A 10154-nucleotide genomic window follows, 5' to 3' on the forward strand; every position below is an offset into this window, starting at 1 on the left:
CAGGCTTAAAAATCCTGATTGTTCTATTTTAATTACGCTTCTGGCATCTGCATTTCCATTTTGGGACAAGCCGTCAGTCACCACTTCCCTGAAGTGTACGTGGGTCGGCGCAGGCTGACGGAGGGGCCGCTGGGCGATGACTCACCGTGAGAGGAGCTAATGAGAGCTCGTCTGCTGCGGAGATGCTGCGGGGAAGGGACTGGCCCACTCAGTGTTTGTCAACTTTCTACGCTCCCCGCAGGGCCGCCGTCCAACCTTCCATGGGGCCATTGGCCGCCTCAATAATGCTGATCAAGGGGCAAAGGGAACGGGGCTCCCCCCTAAGCTCGGCCGCAGAGGGGACCCCACTTCTCACCAGCCACACCACACTGTCCCCTGCACCATCTCAGCCCCAACCCCCGCACCCGGCTGACTCTGGTTTTGCAGCAGACAGAAAGCTCTATGTGGTGGCTCTCAGCACCCACCCGGGGTGCTCTTGGTAAAACACAGATGTCCAGCCCTACCCTCCTCCGAGATTCTGGTTCCTTTTGGTCTAGAGCAGGATCTGGGTGTCTTCTGGGGAGGATTTTGAAATGCTGATGTGACCAGAGTTGAGAAGCCCCACTGTGCTGAGAGCACTTTCCTGCACTGGGGACCCCGAGCGTGAACAAATCTCCTCCTGGACTCGGTGTCCCCAGGTCTGGAGCCCAGGCCTCGGAACCTCTTTGCTCGAGTTAGAATATTGGCCTCTTCTGAAATTCTCAAACTACTTTACCTTATTGCCCATGCCAAGCTACTACTTTTCTAAAACAACATGGGAAAATGGCTGTTTTTCACATCTACGAACATGTAAGGTGAAATTTTGTGTACCGCAGACACCCGTACCAGTCGTAAGATTAACCAAGTCATTTGGTGCCCAGTGGTATTTTCGAGCCCTGCAGAGGAAGGAAACTGAAACCTCTCTCCTGCTCTCTCTCGCAGAGCTGGGACCCCCAACACAGTGATGCAGGAGTTCGGCCCCCCAGCGCCCAGGTCAGGGAGCTTGCTTCGTGCCCACTGTAGTCTACGCTCCTCAGACCCTATGTAAACCTGGTCCCAAGACTGGTTCCCACAATCTACACGGGTGAGACTCAGACCAGCACAGCCTCGGCCACAGAGCAAAGAACCCACTATGCTTTTGATGGCCAAAGCCTTCTGAGCACACATGATGGGGAATCTCGAAGTGGAAAATGCAGTCGGAACCTCCAGGTGTGGAGTCGGACTGTGGATTCCATTTGGAATGTCCCAGCTTGACCGTTTTTGGTGCTAAAACTTCAGTGCACCTTTCTTTTCCAGGCGACAGCTTCGCTATGCCCTAATCAATCGTTTCTCTATTTTTCTTATTTCGGTAGATGATATTCATGAAAAACTGACTATCCTTTGGGGCGATCGTGGCCCTGGTCACAGGCTGACCCAGAGGGAGAGAGTAACTGAACCATGCGGTCTCTTGGCAGAGTCCCCAGCACAGACACCTTGATGGCCCCACAGACCCCATTTCTCAAGGTCACCCATACCTCCCTTGCCCTGAGCCCTCCGCATACAATACTCGACCTCAAAGGAAGAGAACCGATGGGGACTTTTGATCCTGAAACAAGTGTTTCTCCCCAGACTGGCTGGCATCCTGACATCTGGCACAAGCTCCCATTCACTCCTGTCCCCTTTGGGCTCCGAGAGCGGTTGCAGGCTCCCAGCCCCGCGTGCTCCCAGATCCAAGGTCTGGACGCCGAGCCCCTGACACACACCCTAAGAGCACTGACGTCCTGAACTTCTTTCTTCGCCATTGGTGCTTTGTCAACACCTAGCCACCATGTGGTGTGTGTGTGGGGGGGGGTTATCCCCTATGCTCTCCTTCTTCAAGAAGCACCTATTAAACGTCTGTTTATTTTTTATCAGATTTTATCTATGGATTTAAGAGAGAGAGCAGGAGGCAGAGGCAGAGGGAGTCCCAAGCAGACTCCACACTGAGCTTGGAGCCCGAAGCTGGGTCAGATCTCACCACCTCTATCATGACTCGAACCAAAATCAAGACTCAGACACTTAACTAAGTACGCCAACTTCTCTTTAATGCTAGATGTCACCCACCTCCCATGCCCCTACTCTTCCACGGCAATACAACCAAACCTGCTGTGTAGACCCAGCTAGGCTGTGCCTTAAAGGTGCCAGCCACACAGGTGAATGGGGCTGACATCCAGTTCATCTCATAGCATCGTCACCAGATCTTCAAATGGGCACACACTGGTCTCCATGGAGAGGAGGTACCCGTTGGTCTCCTGCGTGAAGAGGTACCTGCTGGTCTCCATCAGGAAGGGCCACCTGCTGGTCTCCAGCGTGAAGGGGAACCTGCTGGTCTCCATCAGGAAGGGGCATCTGTCGGTCTCCATCAGGAAGGGGAACCCGCTGGTCTCCATCAGGAAGGGCCACCCGTTGGTCTCCATGGCCGACACTGGGAACCTGAGCCTGCGTGATGTTAAGTGACTCCCTGGCGGCAGTGTGCATAGCTGCGTGCAGGGTTATGTCACGGCAATGGCCATGCGAGTAAGTGAACACACTTGTAAACTGACATGCGCTTGTTTCAAGAAACAGGGGACCTACTACACCATCTTCACCCAACCCCAGCAGTCAGCCGAGAGGCCGGCTGCTCCTTCCCTAACAGCCCCACTGCCTGAGTGCAGGACGCCAGTGCCTAATTCCCAGCAGGTCGGAGTGGATGGATCCTGGACTCAGACCCAGTGAGCAGGAAGCGCCTCTCTTTGGTGGCTTCAAGGCCACTGTCGAGGTAATGTGTGCAATTGCACCAGGCCAGGGGTGTTTGGGGTTATTAGGCTAAGCATTATTCTTAGTGTGTCTGTGAGCATGTTTCTGGGTAAGGTGAACATTCAACTGGGTAGAGCAGAGTGTCCCCTCCTCAGGGTGTGGTGGGGGTCCCGTCCAGTCTGTTAGCACAGAGCAAAGGGCAGGGAGGGAAGACTTGCCCTCTGCTTGGCTGTTAAGCAGGGACATTGGACTCCTGCCCTCAGACTGGGACTCACACCTCCTGAGCTCTAGGCTTCAGGCCTTTGGACTCAGACTGGATAACTCCTGGGTCTCCAGCCACAGACACAAGTCTAGGGACTTCTCAGTCTCGTGATCACGTGAGCTGATTCCTTATCTTAAACACATACTTATCTGTTCCCCTGGAGAACCCTGACCAATGTGGCCACCCCGCCTAGATTCTGCTCAATCTGCTTTTGATCCCAAGGCTTCCCTGCACCCCCAGAGGTGGACCCCACACAGGGTGGTGCTGGAGAAGCCCGTGTGCTTTCTTGCTCCCCGAGAAATAGCAGAAGAGAGCTCACCTAGAAGCAGTTGTCAAACCCACTTCCACTGGTGAATGTAAGAGGATTGCCAGGCCTGAGGATCTGCGGAAGCAGCTCCCTTCTCCTATCCAGCAAGTGTGCAACTTTCACAAAACAAGCCAACCACAGATGGAAATGACCGGCAGGAGAACTTCCCATCTCTCAGACCACCAGGACAGAAACTCCAGGGCAACTGAGTGCTCCACCAGCATGGGATGGTACGCAGGACTCAATCCAAGGCGAGGAATCCCAAAACAACCCAGTCCTAAAAGGCAAAAAGAGCCTGAAGGTAAAACATGGCCTTTCCTAACATGAAGAGCCCCCCCACCCCCCACTGTGGAACCACTACCCCAGGTGTTCTGCTGCCTTTGAGAGTAGAGGGCAAGGTTCTAGCACCTTGTCTGCAGCAGAGAAACAAGGGAAGAGTCCAGACAAATGAAACAGAGTAAGACGGTTTCGACTCACAAGATGGGAAATCCAGCCCGGACAGGCAGGTTGGAGAGGGCTGTGTGTGGCCAGCATGGCCAGAACAGTCATCCCTAGGCTGAGGCAAGGGTGTGTGGGCTTGTAGGAAGAGTATCCGGGGCCTTGCAGAATTTGATTCCAGAATTTACATCTCTATCATGGATGAGGCCCTTAACCCCTCCTAACTGGGTGTGGGGGACCAAGGCTGAAGGAGGTCACGGCAGCTGAAGTAGTGTTGGGCAAGAAACATCTCTGGGCAATGAGGCCCTCACCATCCTGTCCAGGAGGAACAGGTGCCCTTTTGTTATGTGGGTCTTTAGACAATGAGTTATTTTGTGTTGTGACTGTGACTTCTGGGTGAAAGACTATGCAATACACTGTTTAAATGCTGAACTGGTTGTGGTTGGTTGTGGTTGGTTGGTTGGATGTGATTGGTTGGTGGGTGGGTTACAGTTAGTTGTGGTTGGATGTAGTCGGTTGGTTGGTTGGTTGTGACTGGTTTGTGGTGGTTCACTGGCTGGTTGGTCATGGTTGGTAGGTTGGTTGTGGTTGGCTGGTTTGTTGGTTGTGGTTGGTTGTGGTTGGTTGGTTGTGGTTGGTCATGGTTGGTTGGTTGGTTGTGGCTGACTGGTTGGTTGGTTGTGGTTGGTTGGTTGTGGTTGGTCATGGTTGGTTGGTTGGTTGTGGCTGACTGGTTGGTTGGTTGTGGTTGGCTCATTGTGGTTGGTTGGTTTGAAAGTATGCCTTTGCGTTGAGGAGGATAGGAAATTCCTCCCGGCTCAGAGAGGGTTCTCTGCCAAGTGCCTCCACCTCCTTGGGGAACACTCTGTCTTAAACCCACCCTTGCTCTCCCAAGGAAGCTCATGTGTGTACTCAGAGCACATTGATTGACAACAGCTTGAAAGGATGTGGCATTCTCCCTTAATCAAATGCAGGGTACAGGCCGAGACGCCGTGCTGTGGCCCCTATTTCTGTGGACTCCAGGCATGTGCACTCTCCTTTCTCGGAGACAGGGAACATGCAGTTGCCTCTGTCAAGCCCCGCCCCCCACGAACCATGCCTCTTCTCCGGCACTCTGACAACACCCCCAACACATCCCCATTATTAAAGAAGTGTGGACAACAGCACTTGTCACCCTCCTAACCCCTTACAAAGATCTTTGCACCTGGTCAAGGAGACTCCTCTGGGAGCCACATTGAGACCGTAAGATTTCTCCAGCAGCCCGATGTCTGTTACACAACAAGTGCTGAACGATTCAGCCCCAGGCTTCTCTCCGGTTCTCCCTGGGCGACACCTGGCCCTCTCACAGATCCTGCGCCGTACCCTTAAAATGGCCCACTCCCAACCTGAGACATCCAAAAAGTGTCTGTCCCTTGTGCCCCGTCCCCAAACATATGACTGTCACCCGCCACTTCCCCTTCCAGTCCCTGTTCCTCAACTGCGTGACAGCACCAGGCTCTGGTAGGATGACACAGGGTTGGAGGCTCATTCCCCACTCTGGAGCTCTATGCCTTCAAGCAGTTCCTCCACTTCCTTGGCCTCAGTTTCCCTTATTGTAAAAGAAGACTAGGAAGAGAGGATAATGTTCTAAAAGGCGTACGATAGCCCTCCCACTGCCAGGTATACAACAGCTGCTCAAATATTTTTCTTCTCCACCAGCTCCCTTCTCTGCTGCCCCCATAAAACCTCCTAAACTACCATCAGCTGTGGACTGACTTGTGTCACCCCCAAACTTATAGGCTGAAGTTAACCCCACTGTGGGTGTCTTTGGAGTAAGGAAGTAACGAGGTTCAGTGGGGTCCTCGTGGTGGGACCCTGACCCTGTAGGACCAGAGCCCTTGTGAGAATACAGCTCTGTCCCTCCCCAGCCCTGCGGAAGCGCACACAATGGGAAGAAGCAAGCAGGTGGAAATGCACTTGTACTGCTTGGGCACCCAGTCTCTGGGATTTCGCTACAAGCACCCAAGCAGACTGAGACACCCTGACAGCATCACTCTCGTCCTGCCCAGGGTTTCCACTGCAAAGTGAAGTCAGCCAGGAGGCCAGCAACGAAGTCTTCTCCAGGTGTGGCTCCAACTGTCCTTCTGGTACCATGATCACCCCCCCGCAACCAGCACCCAAGGGTCCGGCCACACCAGGCCAAGCTGATGGCCGATCGTAGGTGGACAGACAGACGTGAAGTCTGAGGGGTTCCCCAGAGGGAGCAAACTCAGTACCTTATCGCCACAGAGATGGCCAGCAGGACGGAATAACAGCCGGTCACTCTCAGGTCTTGGAGGTGCTGAGGCTCAGCCCATGGGCTTCTCCGTCCTCGGAGCCACACTGCTTCCCTCTGTAGATGAGCGATGCTGGCGGTCGCACACACCACAGTCCCAGTGCGAGGGCGCTGGCGGTCCCTCTCGGCTCTCAGAGTCAAGGTCTGCACTAGACTTCTCTACCTCACTTCTAGGGTCCCCAAATTAGGTACTAGCCGTTCCCTCCCCTTTTTTTTTTTTTTTTTTTGTAAACGTATTCAGTTTTCAACCTAGGCTAATCGAGAGGCCACTGTTTAGGAGGCTGGGCTCCTGCAGCCATCCAGGCTGGGCCAAGCTGCCGTCCTTCCAGAACCGAGAACCGGATGGTCACTGACGTGATGGGAGAAAGGCAGGACAAGCCATGGAGAAGAGTCTTCAGAGACAGGGCTTTCAGACCGCAGACGGTTTATCAAACGCAAGCCTGGAGCAATGATCTTATCTTTATACCGGCAGCGGTCCTGTGTGATCTTGCAAGCCTGTCATCTTAAGGACAGGGAGGTTTCTGAAAGGCTGACCATCAACTTTCCTCCACATTTAAAAGGTCCCTGCAGTGACATGTGAGCTTTAAAGTCACGGTATAGAGGCAGCTGCTCCTGGGAATCCACGAGACCCCAGCATTATTCAGAAAAGGCACCACAGGGAAATGTGTCGCAAGGTGACCTCCACGAATGTGGGCGGGTTCGAGCCGGACGTCAGGTGGCCCCGGGTCAGCTGATTAGCCAGCAGCCTCCGGGCCTCGGTGTTCTGGAACTGATGGCTGACGAGACCCGGGATTCCTCCTGCCTCAAAACTCACCCTCCCTGCCTCTCCTGCTGATCCTTCCGTCTGTGGCTGGCATCCCACAGCGGGTGTCGGCCGCGGAACAGCAGACAGGCAGACCCCATCCCGCCCTGCTGGGGGCTTGGTCTCCAGCAGACACCCGAGTCCAAGTGTCCCATGGGCCCCAGGCAGCGGGCAGCGCACCTGCCCCCAGGCCGATGAGCCGTCTGTGTGCTTTGGGGGCGTCCGACCAGGCTGAGGTCCCAGGACACGCGCCCCTTGCCCTCTTCCTGCAGAGGAGGGACCTGCCCGAAGCCGCAGGGCAGAGTGCGGTGACGGAGGAAACAGAAGCGGGTCTAGACGCTCCCTGCGCCCGCTGGGCACTTCCTGGTGAGGCCGTCGGAGGTCGTCGGAGGTCGTTGGCGCTCGGCCCTCCACCTGAATGGCGGCTGAGGTGTTGGGACTGTGACCCAGCGGGTTCCCCTTGTCTGCCATCCCTCTCCCTCCTCCTCCTCCTCAGGACGTCTACAGTATTTTCCATGATCGTTGTCTCTCCTCTAGAAGTGGCAGCCCAATGGGGGAAAAGAAGAAACAGGCCAGGGGGGACAGGCCGAGGGGCTGCCTACGACACGTGGCTTCAGCATCCCTAAGAAAGAAGGGTGGGGACAGAAAGCGCAGGGCTCGGTCAAGTTCAAGGGGAAGGAAGTGGGAGAGAATGCATCAGATATGTGCTCGGAAACTGACCGTGGGGACAGAGGGCTCCCTGTTCTCCCTAACTGTGTGCCCATTTGGAAACGTGTCTTGTTGTAGTCTCGGGAGCACCAAAGAAAGGGAGGTCCCGCCCCCTGGCAGGGAGCACGCGGCGGCCTCCGTGGAATGGGAACCCTCCGGGGGCGAACAGGAAAACCTAGCCAGGCGGATGTGAACCTCTGCGATGCGAAACCACATCGAACTCTTACAATAAGTCATGTTTGAAAATGAGACCTCCGCTTTCACAGGCTACGAGCCGAGGTCAGCCTGGGCAATAACGTCGTCATGGAAACAAGACGCTGCTGTCCCCACAGTGGCCTGGGAATATGTCCCTGCTTCCTCGGAGGCCTTCTAGGGACCCCATCTCAGGACCTTTCGGCAGCTGAAATGTTTGGAATCCCGTACAGAAATTTTAAGGAAATCAAACTCCTCGTCCTGCTCTTGACGTCAGAGAACCCACGGATCTCCAGACTTGGCCGAGCTTGTCATCACCGTCGAAGGGCTCCCCGGTTCCTTCTTTCAGTTAAGACAGCAGGAACTGCTCCAGACGGGGACGTTAAGTGGAAATGGTACCAAATTTATTTCCAGCGTGGGAACGTTCGAAAGAGCTCGAGAATTTCTGTGTTTAAAAGGTTGATTTCCTAGACGGTTGGATCCAACAGGCACGTTTGCTTTGTTGATCAAGTAACCGAAGCTCCCCACGGAACTCCAGGCTGCGATCAGAGGAACGTAAGACCCTCACACCCCTTGCATGAGAGAATCACACCCTTTTTCTCCAGGCCCCACAATGGCCAAGCGCAGACTAAGAGGCTGAGCAGAATGAAGCCACCCTCCCCGTCCAGCCCGCGGTGGCCGAGCCGAGGCGGGGGCTGAGCTGGGGTCTCGCCCAGCCTCGGAGTCTCTGCCCCTCGGGGTCTGCTGCAGCAGCTGGAGAAGCACCCGAAGGCCCCCCCGACAGCAGGGGACCGCGCACTGTCCACGTTGAGACCCGAGAGACGGAGGCCAGGGTGAGCCAGGGCGAGGATCCAGAAGGGGACAGTGTGGGACTTGGAGCTGCCAGTCACAGGGCTGGGAAGCGCCCGCTGGGGTGGGGGGCTACGTCCTCCAGGGAGCTGTGGCAGCAGGCACCTAGGATGGGCGCTTTTCCAAGCAAGGGATGAAAGGGGCAGCTGAGGGGCCGTGAGAGCAGCACCGTCCCTGGGCCATGAACGGTCTCCAGCAGACCCCTCCACCCCCCGCCTCCACGTGCCCCTCTGCCACCAGGAAGCTGCCTGCAGGCTCTTCCCCCCGTGTCCTGGGCCTTCGCTCCGTCCGGTCCCTGACTGTCCTGTTCTCGCCCTCCCAACGGTCCCATGGCGGCCCCCCCGGGCGGCCCGGCTTCCTCCCTGCAGCCTCCCCTGGTCCCAGAGTTGGGGGCGCTCGTTCCCTCCCACAGCACCGCCAGCCTCAGTGGGCGAGGGGGCTCCCACCAGCCTCCCACTGCCCCCTGTCCAGGAGCCAGCAGCCCCCCGTGCCCCCAGAGCCTGGCCCTGCTCTTCCTCACCCTCCTCCTCCGTCCACGCCGCCCGGTGACAGCGTTGGGGACCTGATGGAGACAGGTCTTCAGGCTGTAGCCCCGCCCGCTCCCCGCTCCCCGCGCCCCGCACCGACCCCCACGGTCATCTCCTCTTTCATTTTATCTCAGCTCTTTATTGAGGGACGACCTGCATGAAGCGACGTGTATGAATCCTACGTATTTCGTGTGGTGGATTTTGACACCGAGAATGTACCTGTTGCACCAGCACCAGATCAAGCGGGAGAGCCTCACCCCCCACGATCCCACCTGACCCTCCAGCCACCACGCGCCCTCCCTGGAGAGCCACGTCCCAACAGCCGGCACCACGGACCGTCCGACGTCCCCTTGAGCAGGTGAACCGCAGGAGGGTCCGCTGTGTCTGCCGCCCCCGCGTCACGTCTGTGCTGTTCCGCTAGGATGTCACCTGCGCCCCGGGACCGTCCACTCTCACCACTGCGCAGGGGTACACAGGGCTTGGGACCTTAATCCTGCTGGTCACAGGCTCCGTGGCAGTTCCTGGCTCGTGGCTGAGACGAACCGTGGCCTGGTGCACAGCGTCCATGTCCTTGGTTGCCACTGGAGGGCATTTTCTCGGGGCGTGTAACAGGAGCGGACTGCTGGGTGCTGGGATGCTCACGGGCTCAGCGCGCACCGTCCAACCGCGTTCCCGAGTCACACGGCAGCGTACGAGCCCTCCGGTCGTGGGGAGGACTCGCTCTCTGTCTCCCTCCTCATGGTCCTCCCGAGGGTGCATTCCGGACCTGAGCTGGGCCCCTCTGGTGACTAACACGCTTGAGCGTCTACAGGGTCCAGTGTGATCTCCTGTAACGGGGACCCCAGCTCCCAGCCCGCGGGACGCCGTGGCGCTCGGTGGAGTGGTGGAGGCCCCGTCACAGGACTTCCAGCTGTGGTCTTGGCGGCCAAAGGGTGTCCCAGCTCCCAGCTCAGTGGCACTACAGGAGAGCACACGGGGGCTGT

General features: G+C 56.8%; 1 long non-coding RNA gene across 1 annotated transcript; it reads right to left on the reverse strand.

Annotated features, from left to right (window-relative positions):
• Positions 1-2103: 2103 nt before the first annotated feature.
• LOC131826014 (uncharacterized) lies at positions 2104-7166 on the reverse strand. Its single transcript, XR_009351397.1, has 3 exons — positions 6035-7166; positions 3354-3618; positions 2104-2475 (listed from the first exon to the last, which is right to left on the reverse strand). It is a non-coding gene; the product is annotated as an uncharacterized LOC131826014 (long non-coding RNA).
• Between the last annotated feature and the right edge of the window lie 2988 nt (positions 7167-10154).

Source organism: Mustela lutreola, chromosome 2, assembly GCF_030435805.1.
Source record: "Mustela lutreola isolate mMusLut2 chromosome 2, mMusLut2.pri, whole genome shotgun sequence".
NCBI classification, from domain to species: Eukaryota; Metazoa; Chordata; class Mammalia; order Carnivora; family Mustelidae; genus Mustela; species Mustela lutreola.